General features: G+C 33.0%; 1 long non-coding RNA gene across 1 annotated transcript in view; it reads left to right on the top strand.

The window, feature by feature from the left end:
* Positions 1–25,634, top strand: part of LOC141420674 (uncharacterized) — a 59,577-nt gene that overhangs the window by 24,845 nt on the left and 9,098 nt on the right. The window contains exon 2 of the long non-coding RNA XR_012445198.1: positions 17,828–17,955. This is a non-coding gene — a long non-coding RNA (uncharacterized lncRNA). The remainder of the gene's footprint in view (positions 1–17,827; positions 17,956–25,634) is intronic.

The following is a 25,634-nucleotide window of genomic DNA, read 5'->3' as shown; positions in this document are numbered from 1 at the left end:
TATTGTTATCATTATTACCTAATGTGGATATTAGTCACATTTCATCATCCAGAGTCCAGCCTATGGCTGTGTTGCTTATCTTTTGATGTTCATTGGTCTTCTTCTTCAATCTGGGACCCTGACTCAATCTTTCTGTCTTTTACAATCTTGAGTGTTTGGAGATTATAGTCCATTTATTTGGTGGGATCATGCTCAATTTATATTTTTCTGTTACTGTGTCCTTTCCAGTGTATTCTGTCAGTTGGTACATGATGTTATTTGGGGTTGTTTTTGTATGTATTGCTGTAAATAACATTGGTCTTGGTTAAAATTGGGTCTGCAAAGCTTCTCTAGTGCAATTTTTTTTTTTTTAACATAGTAAGCACCTGGTGGGGAAGATAGCCTGGAAACATCCTCCAGTTTCTCTCCTCACTGCTCTCTTCCCACCACTCCCCACCCCTACTCCCTAAATGGTGCCACATGTTGCCTGCCTATGACTTAATCTTTCTTTCAGGCATGAAAATTAGTTTTTCATTTCATAAAAAAAACCATGAGATTATGTTATACTCTTTGGTTAATAACTAGCTGACTGCATCATCTCAGAAGTAGCAGCCTTGCTGATGCTGCAGAAACAATAGCGACAGGGCATTCCACCCTACAGGAGGTAGACGGGGCAATCGTCCATGTCCTGAGTCCTGTGACACATTCGTCCTATCTGTACTCTTCAGAGTTATCATTACGTGTGCGTGTGTGTATGTGTGTGTGTGTGCTTTAGAAGGTCAGGGATGATGGAGGGATAATGAAGAAAAATGCAGAGGTTGACATAAAAGTCAAAGCCTGCAAGTGAGGTTGCAGATTTAGAGGAAGCAATGCACCATGTGATATGAGACTCATGTCACTATCGTGTTTCAGCCATTTGATGAGGAGCATCTGGTATGTGACCTCTAACAAGTCCTGACAGGGTCAGGGTCTCCGGGCTTGAGTGCAAGAGGCTCTATCTTGCAAGGCCTATCTGACAGGAGCTAGAATTTCTGCAGGAACTTGTGAGTTAAGAGAATTAGTAAACACTGCTGTAGTATTTATACTTGGGACCACTGAATTCTGCCAGAACCAGATAGAATCAAACTAGATTAGAACTAAATTCAAGCTATTCATGGCATCAGCTGGAGAAGGCAGTGTTTAGCCACTATCCTTATAGTCTATGTTAGTGGACATCAGAGAGTAGCCTGGAGCTACAAACGAGAAATTTCTGGGAACAATGTCCTAACCCCACCCTTGTCAGACACAAAGAGGCTCAGTTAAGGGGAGAGGAGGTGGAGAATGAGACCATTCTATCCTCTCAAGCTAGCTCCTCTCTTGATGACTCAAAGTCGGAGCTCCAAGACTCAGAAAATGTACCCTTACTTGGGCTCACACACTACTACAAATGTAATAGGGGACTAATCAATATATATACAACCAAATAAAATGATCTAACACAATACACAGTTATAATAACTTCCATTTGGTACATACAACATACAGCAGAAAGTTGTCAAAAATGTGTGTGCCCTCTTAATGAAAATTTAAAAGTGCTTCTCTAAAAGTAGTTTGTTTTTAGTTTTCAGAAATTATGAGTCTAGGGTTGTGTACTTGTCTTTGCTTATTCTGATTCAAAACTTAGAGCTAAAAATCAATACTCCTTGTAACATACTTGTCCATAGCACTATAATTGTGGATGGAAAGCTTCTTCTTGGTTTTATTATTTTACTATTCATATTTTCCCATTTACATGGTTTGCAATTTTTCTAACCATATGAACCAGAAATTTTGTCTTGCAAAAACATAATTCAGAAAATAATGCATTGTCCCTAATTTGAATCTCTAAAAACAAATTTCAAATCATTCTTCTCATTTTAATTTTTAGTTAATTTGATGTTTGTGGAAAGAATATCAGTTGGAATTTAACTCAATCAAAGATAGTTGTCTATGCTTGTACAAATAACTTAAGAATTGGGTTGTTTAAAAGACAAGTGACTAGAAATTTAACAAAGACACCTAATTGTAAGTATTTAATATCATAAAAATGGAACTAAATATTCACTGAGAGAAACATGAGAAGCAACTATTTCCAAAATAGTTGTAATATTCATAATCATATAGTTGTGATTTAGGATAGCATTTCAATGAGAACATCATAATATAACTTGAAAAGAATTGTATCTTAAACAAGTGGCAGTTATGTGCTCTGTTATGTGACTAAATGCATATTGTCAGGTGACTGTATACATGTTAATTTAAAAGAAACATATAAGTATTTTTGAAATATGAAAAGAAGTGTGTCTCTGAATGAGTAAATTATTTTATATAGTACATAATTATAAATAGACTCATATGCCTAAATTAATAATCTTATTGTATATGAATTATGTGAGCTTAGTTCCAAATATTGTTGATTGATTCTGACATTGGGAAAATAGTGAAAACTTTATATGTATATATTTGAGAACATATCTTTAATTCTTTGTATTTCATGTGTTTTCATTTTTATAGTAAATTGATTATTCAATACAAAGAAAGACATCAATATTTATTTTGGAATATTACTATTGATATTAAATTCTAACACCAATATAGGAATTTATATTTCTGGAGATTATAACAATATACACTTTCATAATGTTTGTTTCAGCTCAATGGAATGTTATGTTACTTGAATACTTACTGCACAAACATATTATTATTGAACAGCAATTTGTGTTGTTCATAATGCCATGTTTCACTAGAACAAAACTGAGGCATTCATTTCAAAGGCTACGTATTTCTCTTCAATAAGCAGACTGTTATTTTGGTTCATCGTTCATGATGGTGAGATAGAAAGTGGGCCAACATAAAATAATCATAAAACATAAAACACGATTACTATTTTTTTATACTTAAGTGTTTTATTTATTACACATTTTTTCATAAGAAAGGGACTGAAGTAGAATGCACATTTGTTTTTAAACAGAACATTATATAAAATAGTTTGAAGACACTAATACAGACAAGTCATGATTGGCTTATATTTTCCCCTCCCCTGGTCTTTTTTTTTCTTTTCTCCTTTCCATCTCTTCTGCCCTGTTTTTAATTCTTCTTTCCTGTCTTTCATTTGAATGTCCATGCTTCCATTGCTAATATTATTAGTAAAATAAGGCTTAACTCAATAGTTAAGTCTGTTCTTCCTCATTTCATTCTTTGCAGTAACAGATCAGGACAATGAAAATGAAATGTTACAGTTGACAGTGTTTAATATTATTTGTTCCTATCACTGTTAACACTTCTATTATTATCAAAACGTTTAGATCAGCACTGTCAGTTCCAAAGGACCTGCTGACACACCAAGGAAAACTTTGATAAACAGTTCTGCATATTTTCTCTATATTCTTCACAGTCCTTGTTTGAAAACGCTTTCTTGTACCTCAGGATATTTATTTTGAAAATAAAAACCTTGGTTTATTAAGAGCTCATCAATTCCTGCTTCTCAGTTTCCACTTGCAGTTTTAATCCTCTGTTTCTAACCTCACAATTGGTTGCCTTGGAGGTGATTAAGATGTCACAAATACAGGATTATTGTAATTCCAGGCGGAGAATCAGTCAGAGATGATTTCCTAAAGAACAAAGATGTCATTTTCATGGAAATATATCAACTGTTTCAAAGCAAGTAAAAGGAATGAAAGCCATAAATATGAGATCTAATGGTACTGATTATAAAAGAAATGGCTAAAGATCAAAATTTCACATAAAAATTGATAGCCCTAAAAATTTACATGTGTATTTATGTTTTTTGAGTTCTGAAGTTCTTTGTATATATGTGAGTCCACAAGCTTGAAGCTTGTGTACATATGTATTTCTTCTTAATATGAACACCTAATGGAAAATGGTGTGACTTTGACAAAGGAAGACAAATTCCTAATTTCTTTTCTAGACACTAGAGTCCTTTTACAATTTTACTTTCAAACTTTCATTGCATTTAAAAACTGGTATGTTAACAAACATTACAATTGTCAAGAAGTTTTTTTATCCTACATTGATTACACATTGTATGGCAGACTCTATGTTGATTAATTTTGTAAGTAATTTAAATATAGGAAATTAATGAGCAAATTATGAATACTTCTGAGAACCTTCCCTTTCCTCTTACACTGAGGCCAGGAGGGAATTTCTCAGTAGAAGGCACAGAGTAGGATTTTAGTTAATATTTGTTGAGTTACAACAGAGGACAGGTCCTTACCCCCGAAGAAAAGTGCTGCTTTGACAACCTTTTTAATGGTTGGGAGTTAAAGGGAAACTTTGCTCCCCTACGCCAATGACATGCTATTTTATATCTCCACTAACAAGCATACAGCACCATCTGGGGGTAAGGTCAGAGGGAACATTTTCCCATAGTCTCTTGGACTCTTAGTCACATGACTGTCATCTTTGTGTATCAGTCAAACAGCTTCCTGTGTCAACAGCACTAAGCTACTCAGAAGAAATTTTAATAGCCTGCCACCAGCAGTATCTCCAGCTACTCCATTTGAGGGCGTTCCCTAAGATCATTGGTACTATCATCATGGTCAATTCCAAAGGGCACTCTTCAGGGACCCCAGAACCTCAAAACTATAATCAGCTAATATTTTCTGCTCCTTTACTGTTTCTGGGGCATCTCTTTCCTTTGTATTTCTTCTACATCTTGACATCTTGCTAGTCTAATTTGCAGAACATTTTGTCCACTGTCTCCCAAAAAATCTGCATTTAGTACATTTTGCATTGTTCATCATTGTTTTTAAAACTGTATCTACATTGATATCTTTAGATACCAGTCTCACTTTGTTGACTCTTAGGCATATTGAACCATTTCTCTTGAGACTCGCCCCACTCCCCTATTGCATCCCACTTATTCAACTTGGTGATTTTATAGGCCATTCACAGATAAAATGCCTCAAATTCTTTTCTGTTCCTACTAAGCCATATCTCCTACTTTACACCTATTCTTTGGAATCTAATCCTCCTTTTCTTTTGTGCCCTGACACTAATTACCATACCCTAAGTCAACAAACTCTGCTAATTCTGGCCTCTGAAAAGTTTTAAATCTGTCTTATATTTCCTTGTCTTTACTCTAATAACCATTATTTGGCTCCTGGAACATTGCTGTGGCTTTCTAATAACCACTTCCCAATATTTAACTTAGTTACTATTTCAGAAAGGCAAATCCATTATGTCATCTTTTTGCTTAAAGTCTTCAAAGTATTTCCCATATCCATCATGGTCAGTCTGACTGTGTGGTTAACATGACAGAGGCAGTTTGGCTTCAATGCTGTGTTCTCCTCTTAGTTGTTGGTGAATTTAGCCAATTTACTTAACCTAGCTGAACCTTATATTTCTTATCTCTAAAACAGTGTAAATATTTGACTTATAGCCTGAATGAGAGAAAAAGTGAATGGATTTCTATAAATCTATAGTATAATAACTATGGGTACATGGCAAATACTAAATAAATATTATCATCATGTGAATTATTATGCCCATCACCAATATTATCATACAATCATGTTAAGTGCTGTGGTCTGAATGTGTCTCAAAATTAATATGCTGAAACTTAATCACCAATGTGATAGGAGTAAGAAGTAGGGCATTTAGAATGAATGTGATTCATTCATGAGAGCAGAGATCTGAATGGAACTAGTGACTTAATAAAAGAGATTTAAGGGAGCACTTTTTCCTTTTGACTTTCTGCTACCTAAGGATAAAGCAAATGTTTCCATCTTGGAAGCAGAACCTGAATCTGCCAAACCCTTGATCTTGTACTTCCCAGCTTCTAGAACTGTAAGAAAAAGGAAATTTCTCTTTGTAAATTACCCCATCTCAGGTTTTTTTTTTTTATATATATAATGGCCCAAATAGACTGATGCAATAGGAAAAAACTCAGTGTCATAGCATTCAAAACTTTTTGTAACTACCTGATTTGACCTTCCAGCTTTATACCTGACATTCCTCAATAAATAAGCCCTCTGAATATTTACTAACTTCCCTTAGCCTATGAAGGTAATTTGCTGTTTAACAAGGACATATTTTCTCCCTGTTACTCTCCTTATCATACCTTTTCTTTATAATCTTATAAAAACCTCAGTTTATGGTCTGGGCCATTTTTCAAATACATCTCCAGGCTTTCCTTCATGTATGTGGGAAGTTAGGCACTTCTTTTGTAGTTTTACACAACCATATGCATACTTTTAGTACAATCTTTAAAATATCATTTTGTTCTTATTTATTGCTTTATTTATTCCTAGAAGGCTATGAAGATTTTAGAGACGAGGGTTTAAGTTTTATGCCTCTCTCCAGTGCTTTGTTAAATAAAGTTTTACATTTTGAATTGACTGAAATGAGCATATTTTTACAGGATCATGGAATTCAGGTGGGCTTCAAAAAGAGTCCTGATTTAATACATACTTTCAAAAACTCTCTTTTTCTTCTGTTACAGTCATTATCTACTGATTCCTTTCTTTACAACACACATTTGTTCTACATTTATCAAACATAGATTCCATCTCAAAAAATGCTTTAGGAATCTAGCCTTTTGTTCTCCATCGAAACCCATCAGTTCTTGTCTAGCTGCTGCTATTATGCTTTTTAAAAGACATCTGATGCTATCCCTGCTCCAGGTAAAGATTCTTTAGCAAAGGTAAAACTGTTCATTTCCTAGTTCTAAAGGCAAAGTTCCCAACAAAGTGACTTTAGAAACCTTCTTCTGTCTTATTTTCAATTATTACCTCAAACTGTACTCAATTCTACCATATGCAACACTGGAAAGGAACAGGGAAAATAGTTTATCTTCCACATCCTTGCATTTACCTTTAGAATGCCCTCCATTTATTTACCTGGAATAGTACATGTGTCCAAATCTCCAGTTCAAGTAGGAATTAATTTCTTTTCTCAACAAGAACTATTTTTGACTCCCTTTGTTATACCTTTCCATCTCACAACATTTTTCTCAGGTGCAAACCATCACAAGACCATCCTCAATTCTATACCCAGGCCTATCCTGTCTAGTAAACCCCATTCCTAGTTTCCATCTTCATTTCCTTGCTCTAATGTGTGATTTTGGAGTTATTCTTTCTGCTGATCATTGGATCCTTCCATCAGTTATATTTTTTATTTCTTAAAACATTTGGAGGCATGTTTTATTTCTACTGGATATGAGTAAGCATACATTAATAACCAAATTAAAAAATCAACACCAAATCTTTCCATGCTACACTCTCAAGTTAACCATCTATGTCTCCTGTAATAAGCTATTTGCTTCTAAGTGTCCATTTACCACATCATCCCTAAATTCTTGAATGCAGTGGGAGAAAATTACTCCCTCTATTCACCAAAATAACTTTCATCAAAAATAACAAAGAAGTCTTTATTGCAAATTTTGTGGTCACTTATCATTTTATCCAAAACTATTTCAGCTAAACTTAATGGTATTATTCTTTCCTTGAACCATTCTTTCTTTCCTGAAACTTCCCAAACTCAAGTTTCTGATAGTCTTTTGACTGCATTTTCTTCCATTTTCTTCATCTTAACTCATCTTATTTTAATTTACATACATGCATGGCTAATTTTTGATGATTTGTAAAATATTTTAAACACTCATATTTTGCCATAAACTTTAAAATTACCTATTATATATTACAAAAATCAGTCATGAAAGTTTAACATCATTGGAATAACATCTTTTATCCACCCAAGTTTGTTTCTTTTCTTGTACTTCCTATTTAATGCTTAACTTCATTATTTATTCTTCCTCTCAAGCACAACTTTGAATTCAGCCTGTATCTCTACCATTCTTGATACCCATATCCTGCTAATTCTACTCTGTGATATTGGTTATTTTTTTCCTTTCTGTCTTCTATCTTTCCACTTGAGTTTTGCCTTTCATTTTTCTTTTTAGAATGACACTAACAGCACCTTACCTCATTTACCTGACTCTAATCTTCTGCTTCTCTTACTTCTCAGTCAAAAGAACAATTTTCTTTCAAAATCTACTTTGTCACTCCTCTGACAAAAGTTCTTCTACATGATAACCTTTTACTTTTATCATCCAAAGTCATTGTATTCATCTGTTTTTTACCTCATATATCAAAATATATGAAGTAGCCTACTTTGTAAACATGAGCCCTCTATTTTAGTTTATGGTTCTGAATGTGAAAATTCTAGAGGTCTCATCTGGTGATGGTCTTCTTGTTGGCAGAGAGGTGGCTCAGCATATCACATGGCAAAAGACAGGGAGACCATATTTATATATGTGTCTGTCTGGTCTCTCTCCCTTTTCTTTTAAAGCCATAAGGATTAAATCATGGGACTCCATCTGAATGGCCATTTCTAATTCTAATCGTCTCCTAAATGCTCCACTTTCAAACACTAGTCAAATTTACTTTCCACCCTCTTTATACTTCACATTGGGGACTAAATTTTAGCACACAAAGCCCTGAGAGATGTTCAAACCATATCCAAGCAAAAGCAGTTATTTTTTCTATCATTTAAAGGGAAAACATTTGTCTCATGCACCCACCTCAGTGGTCCATCTTTCTACATTTTTCTCTATGTCAATTGCTTCTTTTGTTTTGTTCTCACCTATGCTGTAGCTCACTCCATCTCTTGGTTCTTCTTATCTTTACTTTTTTCCATCAAGTTCCATGTAGTACAAGATGGCTTCCAAAGGCTCATAGTCAACAAGATGATAGATTCAGTTCTGAATTTTTCTGGGTAAAATCTGTGCATATTTTGACAGTCACAACATGTGAATTAACTTTTTTCCCATTCCATTTCTGAATAAGTGTACTGGGCTTCTGAAATTATAACCGTAGATTATAGGCTCACTGCTGAAGTGTCACTGTAGCTGGCAAGATTCCATGTCGTGATTGGTCTAAGGCATTATGTCTACCGATGGAGTTTAGGATGGAGCCCAATTTAGCACTTGGATTGATAAAGCATAAGGGATGGTCTCTAAGCGACTGCTGGGTTGAAGAAGTAGAAATCCTTAAATATATTCCTGTATTTGACTAGTCAAACACAAATAACACATGTTTATGCCACATTATGACCTTTGATTCATAGTTTAGGTTTGGTGATCTAAATGTAAGTATTTTCAATATCTCATACTCTAATATATAACCTGTTATTATTAGTTATAGGACATAAGCATCTGTCTGCAGACAGAACTCTACCACTAACTGTTTTATCCCTATCACATGTTCTTGTGCCTGTCATAAACTCATCTCTCAATGAATGCTTTATTTGTGAGACCCAAAATAAATGAATACTGTATTCTAGATCCTAGGTTAAGCTTCAAAATAGAAACCTTTGAATTGCTTCAGAATTAGCTTTTCCACCCTTTATGGGACTTATCTATTTGCATATGTGTCACTGGATGCTGTCTTATTAATCTTTGAGCAAATATACATAGCTCAATAATGTTTGGTGAACAAATGAATGAAAATGTAAATGAATGAATAAATGAATGATGAATGGAGAGTAATTTACTTCCTCAGCTCTCCTGTGTCTCATTAAACCCTACAGAATCAAACAAGAAAGATTAAGCAAAAATTTCATCATTGTGTAATTGGAGTCCTAGAATGCCAAATTATATTTGGCATGGGACTTTCTTTGTGACCTTGAGGATGACAGAATAGAATTTAGGTCACTGAGTCTCACATGTAGTTTCTTTTGCTGAATGTTATTATCTGAATTCATATTAAATCACCTAAGTTTTCATCCATGGACACTGGAAAGTTTTTGGACTTTTATCGGGAGAATAAGGATTCATGGTTGATTTAAAAAAAAAATTGCACTTAATAAAATTCATTTTAACTTCACATTATGTACCTTGTCTTTAAAAGTTAAATGATAGTTGTGCTTGCTAAACTGCAAAGGGAGCTTTTAAGTTATATAAAAACTATTCTCTTTCTACTTGTATGCTTTAATTAGAGAGCAACCGAGCTATTTCAAAATTCTTTTTATTTACAGAAATAGAAAACACACAGAGAAAGAAAAAGCACTTGTTTTTTAATAAAATGTAAGTATCAAAATCTTCTCTTATCCCAAGTTTGTACTTGGAGAAATATCATTACTACTTCAGTAGTTCACTGGTATGATCTCTGTCAGTTAATACTTCTAATACTCCTATGTTCAAAAGACCAGTCAACAGTTACATTGATTTGAAAATAATAGATACTACATATTTACCTTTATTGGCTTTTTTTGGGCCTACTTAATCTTATTTTTATCTTCCTATCTTTTACTTTCCTTTTTAAACTATTCTACTATTTATTGGTTTGTTAACATGGGCATGAACTTCCTGAGTTAATGTGTTTCAGATTTTCATCTGTTAAATGGAGAAATAGTTTATTCCATTCCTATTGAATATATATAATCCAGAGTATTATGAATCACACACACATATGCATCTATTGATAGAAATATATTTGTGTTTCTCTCGAAGGAACTTCCAAGCCATTGAAGAAGGCAGACATTATTACCTCAGTTTTTAATTTTAACAAAGTTAAGACAGACGTGTAATGTCTTATAGAAATAATTAACAAAAATGAGCAAAGTAGTTTGTTAGCCGGGTTTCCCTGTCATGTTGATGAAGGACAATTATGTTTTCATTTCTCTGGACAAGATCTCCAGCATAATATTATGTAGCTTTTTCTACTAAGGTGAAAAATTCATGGACTCTATGTGAATGTGTTTGAGTGTTTCTTCAATGTACATTTTTCTACAATGATTTATACTTAGACTTTTATTTAGGTACGTATTGTTTCTCTAAAGCAGACAGTTACGTGATAGATTACAATCAGTTTTGTAGTTTAACTAATTTTCTCTAATTTAAAATTGAATTCCCTAAGAATAATATACTTTCACTGGTCCTGAACTTATAAAGAAGCATCTGATACCTCCCACCTTCCTTCTAGAGGAGCTCTACATTTTAAATTTACATGCTTTGCACATACATTAAATCCTAGAAGTCTTGAGATAACCTAACTTCACCATGTTATTAGTGTTTTAAAAAATATTTCTCCAGCATGGCACAGGTGGCTTGTGCCTATAATCCTGGCTACTGAAGTGGCTAAGATAAGCAGGATCATGATTTAAGGCCAGCATGGGCAAAAAGTTCATGAGATCCTATCTTACCAGAGAAAGCTGAGTTTGGTGGTGCATACCTGTCATCTTAGCTACTGTAGAAAGTATATATAAGCAGATCTCACTCCATGCTAGCCCCAGTTAAAAGCAAGACCTTATCTCAAAAATAACCACAACAAAAATGCCTGGAGTTGTGGCTCAAGCCACACCATGAAGTCCTGAGTACAAAGTCTTGTATTCCTTAAAAAGAAAAAAAAATTCTCTTAAATATTAAGGATGCCAATTCTTGCAATGTTTTTCAGACTCTAACATCTTTGAATCTATCATTTGTGGTCTTTAAAAAAAGAACTTTCCTCTTGAAATAACCTCAAGAATTTGTAAGAGGGGTTGTGGGCACCTTTTGTTCAGTTTTCTCTCTGGCTATATCTGACACAAGTATAGAAAAATATCAAAGCCAGGAAATTGGCTTTAGCATGATGGATACGTATACTTGTATGCTAGCTCATTTTTATCAAATGTGTGTGTTTGTGTAACTATTATTCCAATACAAAGGCAGAGCTACTGCATTAACACAAAGTATCTTACATGCCATCCCTTTATAGTCATAGAATCTGCCCTTCTTGCTACCGCCTCAGGACCCAAGCCATGCTAATCTGCCTTCCATCGCTATAATTTTGCTATTTGATAAGTATTATATAAATGGAGCCATATATTATATGACCTTTGGGGATTGTTTTTCTTACTAAGCATAATGCCTTTGAGCAGTGATTTGACCTGAATATTTTTGTCTCCTCAAAATTCATATGCTGAAATCCTAATCACCAAAGTGATTGTATAGGAGATGGGTGATTTGAGAAATGATCAGATCATGAGGGTACAATCCTCATGATTGGGATGAGGGCCCTTATAAGGAAGACTCTGAGAGCTAACCAGCTTCTTCCACCATGGAGGGCATAGTAAGAAGACACTGCAAATTAGGAATTGGACCCTCACCAAGCACCAAATCTTCCATAATCTTGTACTCGCTCCATCCTCCAGAAGTATGAAATAATTTTTTGCTGGGTCTAAGCAAGCTAGTTATTGCCATAAATAATCTTACACAAGTCTTAGTGTGGACATAAATTTTTATTTTACTTGACTAAATACAAAGGAAAACAATTGTTGATTCATATAGTAAGAAACAAAACTATCAACTATTTTCAAGCATGACTATAACATTTTACATTCCAACTCTCAATGTGTAAGAGATCCAATTTCTCTGCATCATCACTTGCATTTTCTGTAATCAGTATATTTTAAATTTAGCTTTTTAAAATAGATGTGTAGTGATCACCCACTGAGACCTTAATTTGCATATCTCTAATCCTAATAATGTCAAACATCTTTTTACTTGCTCCTTTACCTCTATATCCTCTTTAGTGAAATGTCTCATGTCTTTTGCCCATTGTATATCTTCATGATTTGTTTTTATTATTAAATTTCTGATTATTTATATCTTGTATATACTGCTCCTTTGTTGAGTATGTATTTACAAACATTTTCTCTCAGTCTGTAGATTTTCTTTCATCCTTGAAATAGGGTCTTTCATGGAGATTTTTTAAAATTTTAATAAAATCCAATATATAATTTATTTATTAAATAGCATGTTTTTGGTATCATGTCTAGGATTTCTTTACCAAAGCTTAGAGTCCCAAAGATTTTCTCCTACATGTTTTCCTGAGAGCTATATAGTTTTCAGTTTACATTTAAATATATGATCTATTTCAAATTAAATTTGTAAGAGATATGAAGTGTAAAATGACATTTGTTGTTTTGTCATTTAATGAATTCCCATCATTTATTGACAACTCTATCCTTCCTTCCTTGATGCTTTGACACTTTGGTCAAAAATCAGTTGGCTACTCTTGTGTTGAGACAATTCTGTAATATCTATTCTTTTCCGTTAATATGTGTGAGTATATTTTTGCTATTGACATGTAATATTGGTTTCTATAGCATATAATAAATATTGGATTTGAGTAGATAATTCATCTCACTTTATTCTTATGTTCCACTGTTCTTTTCTTGATATTGTTAATTTGTGTCTTTTTCTGTGTCAGTCTTGTTAGAGGTTGATCAATTTTATTGATCTTTTCAAAAAGACCACTTTGTTTCATTGATTTTTCTCTATTGTGTTTCCCTTTTTAATGCACTGATTTCTGCTTTTATATTTATACTTTCTTCCGTTTGAGTTTATTTTACTCTTCATTTCCTGGGCTCTTGAAGTAGAGACTCTATTATTGATTTGAGATGTTTCTTCTCTGGTAATGTAAGCATTTAATGCTATAAATTACCTTCTGCGCCCATTTTAGCTGCACCCAAATGTGACATGCTTTCTTTTTATTTTCATTCAGTTCAGTGCATTTTTGAGAACTTCCTCTTTGATTCCTGTTTTATTTTGAGGCAAATTATTAAATTACAACTCTTTGAAAATTTTCATCATCTTTCTGGTATTAATTTCTCATTTTATTCTACTGCAGTCACAGAATATATCAGAATGACTCACATGTTTTAAATGTATCTAGGTTCATCTCTTATCCCAGAAAATGGTTTTTCTTGTTATACATTCTATAGGCACTTAAAGAAATATTATGTCTGCTGTCATTGGGGAGAGCATTTTATCAATGTGTATCAGATTCTTGACTTTATCCTGTTCTATGTTGTTCTTCTTTATTGGCTGCTGTTCTAATTGTTTTGATAGTTGTTGAGAGAAAAGTTACTTTCTTTTGATTAATATTGGCTAACCATTTTCCATACTTTTACTTTCAACCTACTTATTTTTATTGTTGTATTTTAACCAAGCTATTTTTTGACAATACATGGTTTGGTTATTTTTTTTTTCCATCTGCCAGTATATGCTATCATTGTGTCCTGATGTTGACAGTCAACCATTTTAAGTGAAGCTATAGAAAATTAAACTTATTACACCCTTTTGGCTTTTTCTATTAAAATAAATGTCTTTCATATTTCCTCTACATACACAAATAATCACATCAGATATTGTTATAATTCTTTCTTCAACCATTACATATAAATTAAAAAGCTCAAGAGAATGAAATATGTTGCATTTTCTTACATTTTTACTCAATTTATTTTTCTTCCTTCTAGATATTACAAGATCAACTATATGCTAATTTTTTCCTGTTTGGTGAACTTCTTTTTAGCTATTTGGTTAGGTTTCCTATCTGACATTAAATTCTCTTAGTTTTCTTTCATCTCAGAATGTTTTAATTTTCCCTTTATACTTGAAGAAAATTTTTGTCAATATAGAATTTTTGATCAATATTACTTTTTGTAGCACTTGGAACATGTACCACTCCTGATTTCTATTATCTCTGGTATAAAATTTATGATTGTTTCTCATGTTTTCAGAATATTTCTCTTCCTATTTAGGTTTCAAATATTTGCTTATATTTAATTTTAGAATGGCTTTCTCTAAGTGTAATTTTGTTTGAGGTTATCAGTTATTTGAATCTACAACTTTATGTTTGTTGCCAAATTTGGAAGCAACTTGTCCATTGTTTCTTAAAGCAATTAAAAAATACCTCTGCCTCTTTCTTATCTGATTCTGACACTCCAAGTGTCCAAATGCTAGATGTTTTATTATAGTCTTTTTGGTCCTCAAGTCTTTTTTCCAAGTTTATTTTCATTCTGTTGTTCAGATTACATGTTTCTATTTTGTATTTCAGTTTATTCTTTCATCTTATTCAAATTTTGTGCTTATAACAGTCCATTTTACAGTTACTCTTCCTCTGTCCCCATCCATCCTACTGTGGAGTCATCCACTTAACTTTTTATTTCAGTTGTTATATTTTTTGGTTCTTTTCCATTTAATTCTTTATATTTTCAATTTCTTTCTAGCTTCAATTTCTTTGCCAGCACTTTCTATTTCTTTGCTAATAACTTTTCATTTGCTTTAAGTACATTTATAATGATTATTGAAGATTTTTATGACAGCTGCTTTAAAATCCTTGAAGTTAGCATTAAAATCTCTGTAATCTTGGTCCTGACACATTCTGACTGTATTTTTTCCCTTTAAGATTTTCCTATTTCTTGGTATGATGAGTGATTTTTTAAAAATTTGAACCTAAGCTCTTGTAAGGTTTTATTATCAGAATCAGGATCTGAGTCTTATTTAAATCCTCTGTTTTCACTGATTTCCTCTAACTCTGCTCTGACTAGGAAAGAGGGATGGTTTGACTTTTTTATTTCCATGAATGAAATGAAAGTCAGGTTCCCGGTTCAACCTCCATTGACATCTGATGAGGAAGGGCTCTTAGTTATTGTTGATTGGAAAAAATGTAGGAATTGCCACTTCCACTAGGATTCCATTGACACTACCTTGACAGGGGCAGGGGAAAAAGTATCTTATTACTGCTCTCCTTATGACCTTTGGATTAGGAAAGACATTCTTTCTGCAGGTAAGTTATGAAAATCTTGACTGTTCTCCAGGCCCCCTTGACATCAACTTGGTGGGGCAAGAAGGATACCCCATAACCTTGCAATTTGGGCCTTTTGCATTCTTTCCAGTGTCTTCAGTGCTCTGGCTGAGGAAGTAACTGTATTTGTTTCCTAAAGCTGCCATAGCAATGTAACACATACTGCAAGGATTAAACTATTTTCATTTATGTCCTTTCTTATAGCTCTAGGGGCTTAAAGTCCAAGATAATAGAATCTGTGGGGTTGTTTCTTGTGAGATTTCTGTCCTTGACTTATAGATGGCTGTCTTTCTTCTATGTGACATTGCATGGTTGTCAGACTGTGAACATCTGGTGTCTCTTTGTCCTCAACTTTTCTTCTTACAAGGACACTAATATCATTAGATTAGGGCCTATACTAATGACCTGATTTTAATTTACTTACATCTTTAAAGGACCTCTTTTCAAACTCAGCCATATTCTGAAATTTTGGTCATTAGAGCTTCAAGATATAAATCTTAGGAGATACAACTTAGTCTGTACAACTTAGTCTGTACCACCCAGGTATCTTTTTGATCTTCTGTGATGAAACTGCTACATGAGATTTAGAATACCTTGCAAGCTTAGAGTTCACTGAAGGTTTGCTAGTGATATTGCAGTAGAGGAAACAGTTTTATTTGGTACTATTTAACAAAAGTACATTTATTATATAATAAGTTTTTTGTCTTATGCTGATAATAAAGATATGTAGTTTTGTTTCAAACAGCAGAATACTGTGGAAGTACTTTTTTGTCTATATTTGCTCTATTCTGGTCACCCAGTTTTCCAACACCAAGTCATAGACCTTTGAAGCTAATAGGACTCAAAAAATTCATGGTTATTTTGTCTCTGGGTTTCTATAGTCCCTTTTCTGTCTTCCCTCTTCTCTCCAAATTTCAGAATCTTCTGCTTGTTTCAAGCTCTAAATGTTTTAGTTGTACCTAATGGAAACAACGGGGCATGGAGTTTGACTTCATTTTTTTCCTTAGAGCTACAGAAGAAACAATTTAGTTTGTTAAATGATACTTATCTACTATTCAAGTTTTTATTTGAAACTGAATAAAAATGTTCCTTAAGTTATATTTTGATCTTGGAAAAGAATAATTATTTTTGACTTTGATTGTGTGAGCCTTAAGGCAATCACTTGCTTCCAGAGTTTCCCCAGCAAGAAGCTCAGATAAGTTATCTTTTTAGTTTCTAAGTTACTGAGCTTCCAGGAGCCTCAGTTGAACCTGGTGAGAAGAATGTATTGCTTGGAGATCTTATATCTTTCTTTCCTCTAGTGAAAGCCTCCCCCAAATGTGTCTTCATGAACTCCACAGCCCATTCCTGACAAGAAGATGAAATACACTGTAGGAATTATTTCCAGTGGATTCAGTAAATGTTACTTAATGGTGTAAATTTCACATCTGATTAGATTTCATTAGGAATTAAAGGTGCCAGGCCAATGATTAAAAAAAAATAATCATTTATACATGTAGATTATTTTCTTAAGACTATAAATCTAATTAGTTATAAATCTTGCCATTTAATTTCATTATACTATTGAGTCCTATATTCATGATTTTTTTTTTAAAAACAAAGGCAACAAATTGTAATGATTAAAAATAATCCAAAGCAGGAGTAATGGGCTATTTTAAAAGTTGTTTATTTATAGTACATATTGTAATTTATTTCATTATTATTCTCATGATGTAGCAAGTTGTAGTAAATATAAGAAAAAAATTGGAGAAATACCATTTAGATGTTATGAGGAGAAATTAACATTAAGAATATTTTGCCAGAGTACTGTAATTGCATGTAAGTTACCTTTACAGTGTTTAGCTCCAATCGGCATCTGTTAGATCTCAAGTTTAAACACTTGGAGTGCCATTCACAAGTAGTTATCTTATAATTATTTCCTCTGTCCCATTGTTGTGCACCCAATGCAACATGTACGCATAGCCTCATATTTCATCACTGACAAAGCTGATAAAATACCAAATATTCCACCTGGGATAAATAAAAATGACATTACAACTGCAATGAAGACAATAATACATAAAAGAAGAAGAAGGAACCAGCCTTTCCTAAGCATTTTACATCTGTTGTTAAATATACAACTCTAAACTTAACTAAGATTATGGTAGAAACTGAGTATTTGGCTGTGATCTACTTATGTACTTTTTATTAGTGTTAATCCTAAACTCGAGTAATATTTCACTACTTGTTTTTTCTTCCAGATTTCTTCAACCTATTCAGTCCCACTGTGTCCAAGAAAAAGACCTGATCCTATAAGTCTAGTATCAATGAAATCTCTTAATGGTGAAAGGTTCTAGCAGGAAGTGAGAGTGGAAGGAGAGTGATGCTGGTATGTATATTCATATGATCCCAACTACCAGTTGCTGAGAAGCTTTTATAGCTCTGTACCTAATGTCACAGCTGTATCTGGTTGAGTTTGGGAAGCTCTCTCAATACAGGTACTTTTGCTGGATTCCAGGTACTGGTCCTTCTTGTTCCTCTTCAAGCCAAGGATTTTAAATATTCCTGCTGTCGCTAACCTTGTTTCTTATTTGGTTTCTTTAAATCTATGTACAACTTTCTATATAGCCCCTTCAATAAGATAGCCCCATTACCTTGTCTGAAACTGTAACTTATTTCTAGTTTGGTTCTGTTCAGATTTATATATACTTCAAATTTCAGTTTCAATACTTTATATAGTTTCACAAGTGACTTTCAGTGGTTTCTGTATAGTTTATTATTTTACAGCTTCATTTAAATGTCTATGTATTTCTGCAAACATTTCTTAAATATTATTATTGTGAATATAATTTTGAAATATGATTCTTACTTCAAACATATTCCTTGACTTTATTCAGAGAATCTTAATTTGAAACCAATCTAGCATGTAGAACATAAAAAAAGACATATCTAGATTAAAAATCAAAACAAAGAATTTGGGCTATTACAATATATTTTCTCCCCTATTGCCACTAACTTGACTAATTATTTTGATACACATCCTGTCTGCTTCCAATAATAATTAGAATGGTAAGATTAATTTATCCACCTGTGTGAGTGGTCTTCACTGCTTACTGTGATGGGTCTTTGGCCAGGCATGCATCATTACTCTGTTTTAAGTTAATAATGTTCTGTGTCTGAGACTTAGTGTGTGTAATTTGGCTCACATAGACTTCTTTGTGATTATTGTTCCAAAAGTTATTTGTTTTACTCTTTCTGTTTTCAAAAAAAATCAGAGTTAGGTTGCAAGTTGTGCTTCTGGGTATCCTTAAGGCAGATCTTCTGTTTTTTGACTAGTCTTGTTTCTGTTTCCTACATGGCCAGCTGCTCAAGTGCACTGCCATCATCTATCAACTCCACATGTCCAAACTAACAGAAGTAAATTGCTCTCAGCATTGCTTCCAAACTGGTAACTGACTGACATCCAGCTGGTCTTTGTTCATGATTTTGCATGTTAATATCCCATAGGTAAATGTTGTTTAAATTAGTTAAGAAGCATCTTGTAGGGGAAGATTTGAAAATTTTGATCTCCAATATGGTCAGTTCAGAAATAAATCTAAACAGTAGTTGTTGCTACTGAGGAGTGAGGTCTTATAAAGAGAATAGCTGTAGAACTTCTGAATGTTGGCGAGTAATGGAAATAACTACTATTATATTACCTGCAATTATCATTTACATTTAATCATATAGACATCAACTCCAGCCTTCTCCAAGTTCATAAACAACCCAGTTGACCTTAAAGAAAACTCAGAATTTTCTACTTTTATATTTGACTTTTTGTCATCATAATTGAACTAAATAGCAAAGATGATTGATATATAACTGATGGAGAGTTATGTGAGTACCAAATCTTTTGATAATGCAATTGCAATATCAACAATTTTCTTTGGATGTGTATTGTGTTAAGAATTTTTAATATACTGTATAATTTTCTATTAATAAAGTAATTAAGTTTGAATAGCTTATTTATACTGTTTATAAGCATAATTGATCTTATATAGTTCACATTTTAATAAGAATAGCAACTTTTTTCTGTTCATTCTTGAATGCACCCTTTCATTTTTCCCTAATAGTAGTAAGTTTACAAACCAGTTCTGATTCTCTATTCAAAGAAATGTGAGACAGAAAACTGAGAAATTATATTCAGTAGAAATATACTATTGCAAGTGTCCTTTGTTCAAGGAATGGCATCTCCACCAATTCCTCATTTCTTCATCTCTTATAATAATAAAAGTTGTATAATTATAGAAGGAGACCCTATACATTCTTTATTTTTCAAAGTTGACTACATTACCTATGATTGCTTATGATTGGAGGAACAATTTTGGCTTTCTTTGGCAATGACTAATAAGTACATTCTACAATGATTTTGAAATACCAAAGAAATAAATATTTTATTATTTATATTCTAATAGTTCAATACATTGGCCTAAGTAGTTAGATGGTCATATCATGCACTGACTCCAAGAAAAAAGGAATTTTTAATCATGTTTGTATAAATATTCAATGGATCTCAATGGAGGTACACTCTTCTACAGGTCCACAAATAGCTAGGGGTGCATATTTTTCCTACATGTTGCTTTATGTGCCATGTCTCTTTCTTTATGGAATTTATATTCTAGTAACTTGGACAGACAATAAATCATCATTCAGTTATGGTTGTCAGTTAGTGTTGACTTCTAGGAAGAAAATTAAGCAAAGCAAAAGATGATATTTTGTTAATGGAGAAAGGAAGAAATATCCCTCTGGGAAGGTGCCATTGAGCAGAAACCTAAGTGAGAGAGTGGATCATGTAGATATCTGGGCAAGTAGTACATTATATAAAAGGAGCAGGAAGTTCAAAATCTCTGTATTTAATTGGTGACTCTTGAAACAACAAGGAAAGTAGTATGATGAGAGCATGGTCAGCAAGTACTGAAGTGATAGGAAATCATTTTTCTAAGGTATGAGCATCTAGATCGTTATAGCGTTTTATAAGCCACAGTGAAGACTTTAGTTAAAATGTGATTGGACACCAGCTGATAGCTGATGGGAGGTTTTAAACAAGAGGTTGGCAAGATCTATTGGATCACGCTTGGTGCTGGGTATACAAGAGGCTGTAGAAGAAAGGAATAAATGAATGAACCAGGTATAAGAAAATTGCAGTAGTCCAAGCAAGAGATTGTTATGCCTTGGGCTAGACAGTGCCCTTAAATTATTGGCCATACTGACATCAGATTTTGACAATCCTCTGAAATAGAGGTGAGCATGTTACAAAAAGATTATGAAAGCAATTTTGAAAGTATTTGAGGAATCTTTATGTCATTGCAGACTAGTTCTGCCACCAAATATTAATGTCTCCTTGAGCAGAAAATTTAAACATCCTGTAATGCAATTTCCCATTTTAACTCTCAGGGTTTGGACTAAATTACCACCATAACCTTCATCTCTGACCCTCTATGTTTCTCAGCAGATTAATGTATAAAATATAGAACATGAAAAATACAAGAGCATCAGGACGTCAATACCGCAGTTCAGTGTCATATGGCTAAGTCCCCCCAATTCCCAGGGAAACAATAAGAAGCTACAATTATACTACAGAGGAAGAAAATTAGGAGACTTTTTAAAAAATAAATAATGAATGTACAAAATAACTTTAAAAATCTATTCCTAGGAGCTTTTTCTTGATTTCGTTTGATTGTAATTATGCAATCCAAAGTCTCCAACTGAATTAAACATTCCATAACCATTTGAATGATTCAGAAAGAAAGGAAAAATTGCAGTTTAAATTCTGTTTCAATATGATGACTCTTGAGAATTTTATTGACCTTGGTGGACCTTTTGGAATTTGAGTTCATTTATAATCAAACCAGAAAAATGTTTTGAAATGCTGTTTAGAAGCTCAAAAGAATTATTGGACCCTGAATAGCTTTCATTACATGACATTTTGATAAGGTCATTGTAAATGAGTCAGAAACATGGATTACATTTCTTTTAAAAACACACATCGCTTCACAACAGATTTCGCCCAAATTCGTTTTGGCTTTTGCTGTGTCCCTAGTGCTTTTCCTTCTATTTTTTCTCTTAAATTCTCCAATAAACTAGCTAAACCCATAATCTAGGTGAGCTCACTTGCCTCTTCCACTCACTTCCCTGTTGAGTTTAGCCTCAGGCTTTTCTTTAATAGCAGGCATCCTTAGAGCAGAGAGTCTTATACCAAGAATCTGCAGAAGCACAAAGTCTAATAAAAACCTGGGAATTTTTTTTTGTTCTTTTTAAAAAAGCAGTGCTCTAAGGGAATGATATTGTTCCAGAGTACTGACTCAAATCTGTTCTGTATTTGAACTCTGTGATTATGAAATTTCAATTAAAGTTATAAAAAGCAAAGCTAACAGACACCAAAGCATGCCAAAGAAAAACAGGATGTTCTTTTTTGATTGGGAAATAATTATCTAAGTTCAATGACTGGGTCCAGGTAGCTGAGTTTACATTTGCTTTCCCTCATTATAGAAACAGTTGAATTATGATAAATGCTCCCCAAGCAGCAAAGCTGTCATTCAAAAGGGTGATTTTATTGGGGTGCAAATCCCTTTTGTTATTGCTTCAGTCCATTTTTAAAATGGATTTGAAGCCTAAGGGGAAAGTACAAATGAAGACAGACTTTTCTCTTTCTGCAGTGTACCCAGCCTGTTCTGCCTGCTGCAGCCCAGTGGAGTTCCTCCAGGGCGCTCATCTACCAGCAAAGTCCTCTGTTATCTCATTCTTTACAGCAGTGAGCTGTGAACGCAGCTAACTCCCTTCTTTCTCAAAAATCATTACACTGATTGGATTATGTCTTTAACACTGGAATGAATCTTCCCACGTTTATTACTTAGTGATTGAGATATGAGGTCCAGTTTTGAGGGAAAGGTGAAAGCACTCAGAAATTTTAGGACAGCAGTTAACTAGTAACTTCGATAATGCCTTTCTATACCTTCACCCTGAGGATGAAAGAGAGAGAATATAACTTTTTAAAATTTTTAGAATTTGAGCACTCCTTATGACTTTACCATGAAGTACACTGCTAAAGATATTGAAAACATTTTGTTTAAAAAAAGCAAATGAATTATACTATACTTAAGGTCTGAAATAACTCACAAGAAATATAACCAAATAACATATTTATATATTATAAGCACCAATTGAAGTACATAATATAGTGAAAAAGAAAAGCAAAATCAGGTATGGTTACTCTCTGGTGAGCTACTGGCCAAGGATATAATCTCCTTGGAAAAATGGGGAGTTTTTCTTTCTGCCATTAGTGTAATATCTTAAAGCATAGTTGAGAAATAAATAGTCTATTGTCAGGAGTTACATTTAATTATAATATCCACCATGTTAAAATTTAGCAGAACAATTCTCAGTAAGTATGCTGTTTACATAAATGGATACACATGGTATGTTTATGAGCACACACATGCACAAACATATTCTACTTTTAGAACTTGAATAACCCCAGAAGATCATTAATTCTATTGCTTGGAGACATTAACATAAATAATTTTAGGTATTAAATTATGCATTATCTTGATATAACATGGCAGAGAAGACATTTCAGGAGTAATCTTCATCCCACAGTGTCTAACACAATGCTTCCTGCTTTATCTTAGACTTTTGTCCTTTGCTCTTTCATCAACATAAATAGCCATCAGCATTTGAATAACAATATTTCCCCACATTCGTGAATTCAGCCATCCCCATCGTTGGAAATGTCACTTGTGGCCAAATCATTTCTGTAAACTTTCTTAGATAAACTTATTTTACCTAAGAAAACAGGTAAACAGGTTTTTCATAAATGTCACTGCTCTCCTGGGTACTCCATTCGTGCTGTGTACATTTATCTTAAGTCACAGAGACAGAGATTGTTAGGTAAGGTCTGAAGAAGGATGCATATAATGGGAGAATTATGTTGGTTTCCTCCTGTGTATACTTTATTCATTTTTGAATTCTGCTTGGCTGTAGACCAATGATGAAATACTGCCGAATCACATTCTAATTGTATCTTACTCAGAGCCAGACTTCTTTCTATTAAATTTCACAAAGAGTAGTTATAGATCATCTATAACTGTGTACAAACTTTTCTCTAAATGACTACTATATTTGATCTTTTCTTCCACTGTCAAGCAATTTCTTGATTTACAGAAAGATTTTTAAAATCAGTTAATAAAAACTCTAGTCCTGAAATATGCTCAGTTAAAAATAGATTCAAAGATTTAAATATTCTGGAGAAGAGCTTTTTAATGTGTCTCTTCCCATAAATTTTAAATGCACATTAGATTATTAAAACATGTGATTTGGTAAAGAAATCTATATAATTTTGATTCAGATGTTTTTTTAAAAGTCCAAATTTTGAAAAAATAAGAATCTGAGCTAACTGCATCAAATTATTCCTTATATAAACTTGAACTCAGAGTAAGAGAATTGGAAAAGTAGGTAATTGCACAGAAAAACTTTGTGCAAGCTTTATTAAACATGGACCACTACAATAAAAATCAAGAAATGTATGATACTCAAGATTAAAATATCCATTTTTAGTTTCTATGAAATCCAGAAATCTAATATTCTAAGAAGGCCACTTGGCAGTAAAATGAATTGCAATGATACAAATTGTGACCAACATTGAATTCAGGGCACATCTATAGGCATTATTCCTCTGGGTGTCCCAAAACATTATCTCTAGTTTATTATTATTTTAAATTAATCTATCTTTGAAAGTTCCCCTGACTCCAGAGGTACTATGTGTAGAGTTTAAACATTGTTTTAGTCTTTATTTGTCTCTTTTCTTCATTTTGGAAAGTTTTTATTGCTACATGCCCAACTTTGCTGATATTATCTATCCCAGAACATAATCTATTTTAGTTAATCTATTTTAGTTTGTTTTTTATGTGAGATATTCTAGTTTTCATTGCAAAACATTTGATTGAGGTCTTTTTAATGACTTCCATTTTTCTCCTAACTGTAATTTCTCCTTTCATTTTGCAAAGTGAGTATATTTATAATCATTGCTGACATTACTTCATGTTAAATATTTTATCCCTTTTGAATCATTTTTCATTTGTGAAATTAACAAACTTCAGTGAATAACTGTCCAAGAACATACCACAGATTAGTGATTCTCAAACTATACAGTAAAGAACACTAAAAACTTACGATTCCCTGTGCCATTATCTGTCCTCTACACTTCTGTTCACTTTCTCTCTGAAGATAAAAAAAAGCACATACAAGTTTATGCGAAGAAAAGTAAGTAAAGGGCTCAAGGTAATCAGATAGACAGATGCTTTCCCTCTGACTCTTGTTCAGCTATGGGCCTTGACTCTGTCCTACTGATTAATGAGTCAAGTTCTCTACAGAGCTTAAGTCACTGCTTGCTAAACACTTAATAATAAAAAAGAGCAGCAGTTCTTTATTCAGCAGCTACATTTGGTATAAAGTAGAACCAAAGTCATTTGAAAAGAATTTAGCATTCTGATACAGTTACTCTTATATTTCACTTAAACCATTATACCTCACAAAAAAGTGAAATTTTTATTTGTTAAGGTTGATAGTTCTTTTGTTAGAACTTGGATATTTTTCAGAAACGGCATTCTCTGAAAGAAACAAACATCTAAACCACAAACTCTGTCAACTGCTGAATTCTCTATCAACTGATAGAGAAAAAAACTGATTTATTGCCTTTGGATTCAAAAACTAAACATTAAGCATGTCATTAGAAGACATCATAATGGAATATGCTGTTTGAAAAAAATCTTTTGTAATAAGAAAGCGAAAAACTATTGACATTCCATATTATTGGGTTCCTTTGTAGGATTTCCAGATAAAATACAGGATGACATTTAAATTTTAAGTTTAGAAAATTAACAAATATTTTTGACATAAATATACACCATGCAATATCTTTATCTAGTTAAGTGACTAATCTACTTTTTAAACTTATTCACTTTTAGGTACTTAATGACTGATAAAAATATAATCCCTACAAACTCTGTGTCTTTGCTGAGAGAGAGAGCATTT

Source organism: Castor canadensis, chromosome 1 (genome assembly GCF_047511655.1).
Source record: "Castor canadensis chromosome 1, mCasCan1.hap1v2, whole genome shotgun sequence".
Classification (NCBI taxonomy): Eukaryota; Metazoa; Chordata; class Mammalia; order Rodentia; family Castoridae; genus Castor; species Castor canadensis.
This window is presented reverse-complemented; position numbering and strand designations above follow the sequence as displayed.